The sequence below is a fragment of the Octopus bimaculoides genome, chromosome 28 (assembly GCF_001194135.2).
Source record: "Octopus bimaculoides isolate UCB-OBI-ISO-001 chromosome 28, ASM119413v2, whole genome shotgun sequence".
NCBI classification, from domain to species: Eukaryota; Metazoa; Mollusca; class Cephalopoda; order Octopoda; family Octopodidae; genus Octopus; species Octopus bimaculoides.
The window spans coordinates 11,547,734-11,549,282 of NC_069008.1; the positions used below are offsets into that span (position 1 = coordinate 11,547,734).

The 1,549-nt window shown below is 35.2% G+C and overlaps 1 long non-coding RNA gene across 1 annotated transcript in view; it reads right to left on the reverse strand.

The window, feature by feature from the left end:
• The window catches only part of LOC106878118 (uncharacterized), a 5,542-nt gene extending 4,640 nt beyond the window's left edge, over positions 1-902 (reverse strand). Inside the window, exon 1 of the long non-coding RNA XR_001410465.2 lies at positions 790-902. This is a non-coding gene — a long non-coding RNA (uncharacterized LOC106878118). The remainder of the gene's footprint in view (positions 1-789) is intronic.
• Positions 903-1,549: the final 647 nt, after the last annotated feature.

The window sequence follows — 1,549 nt, forward strand, 5'->3', positions numbered from 1 at the left end:
TATATATATATAGGTATACGATAGATGCGATGGCGATGATATGAATTGCGACAGCATGGCTGTTTATTTCTCGGTCCAAGACACTTCTTTCTCTTCGTTTACGTATGTATGTATGTATGTATGTATGTATGTATGTATGTATGTATGTACCATTGCCAACACCATGTCACAAACTCTTTTAGTTAAGGAAATACTGGTCAGCTTAAAGCAAATGCTGACACTCTACAAATCTCAAGATAGTCCCGCATTCGAGTTGTATTAACATCTTTGGGAGGGTATTACTGCTACAAACACACGCACACATGTACACCACTTCCACATATACAGAAAATACACGAATATTCTCGGCCACACTAAAAATATGTTCATCTGGGTTTCATTGAAAATATTAACTCACCAACACCCACAACAGTTTACAGGCATACTGTTTAATGAAATACAGACACTGATATAGTAGTAATAGCAGAAAGAGTGTCACTACTTCACTACAATACTGCATTTATACTTTACTGAATTGACAAGTTACAACCCAACTTTGTTGTAACACACAGGATAGATCCCCACCGCCACTTTTATCTTTCGCATCTTATCCTTACATTGCGTCACTTACAAAACCTGCATTAACTATGTCCTATCACTCCTCTTCAGAGCGATAATATTCTGACTCCTCCCCTTATCCTGCAGACATCAAGCACATCGATCTTAACAATTTGTGAGAAGCTCACAAACTGTTAGATGTTGTGTTTGTGTATCTGAACAGTTTATAAAAATAGAATTTGAAATGCTTACTTGAAACAAACATGAATTATTACTGTAAGAATGAGACAGACAAATGATAGTCCACAGCCAATGTTTGAAAGAATGGATAAAAGATGAACATTCTCTATGCTTCCTTCATTCTGATAGACATCCTGCAATAGAAACAAACAATATATTAACTAGCTCCTCCTTCTCCTCTTCTTCGGTCACTGCTTATATAAACTGTGAATGTATATAATGTTAATGTAGAATGTGAGGGCTACATTCTTTCACTATTAAACCTTCTTATTCTTGCTGCTATAATTCCAGTAGTTCCCTTTTTTAACAGAGCAGTAGTCTTTTAGTAAGTAGGACTAATCTATTTCAAAACTGATTTGTCGTGGGTATTGTTGAGTGTCCGTTATGACAAAATATGAACGACAACTTTCTTAAGAAGTTATTCATCTCGTTTTCGATGGACATATGTTTTGAAATATGAGACGAATAAGTATGTAGATGCGGAAAGAAATGTAAAATTAAAATTACTTGGGTAACAAAAATAACAGAAGTGAAAACAATCACAGTAATAGAGACCACAAACTGAATTGATTTAGTAATGTTCCTGACATCATGGACAATGACAGAAACAACATCAGTGGCCCCACTATTTGCTCTTCTGTTGTTGTGATGTTAGGTGGTACTAGAACCGGTTTGGAATGGACTTATATATTGAGTTAGTTCAATTATTTCTGTCAGATAAACTATGTACTATAGACAAGTGTATGTTTTATGGTTGTAGGGAACAGAATTG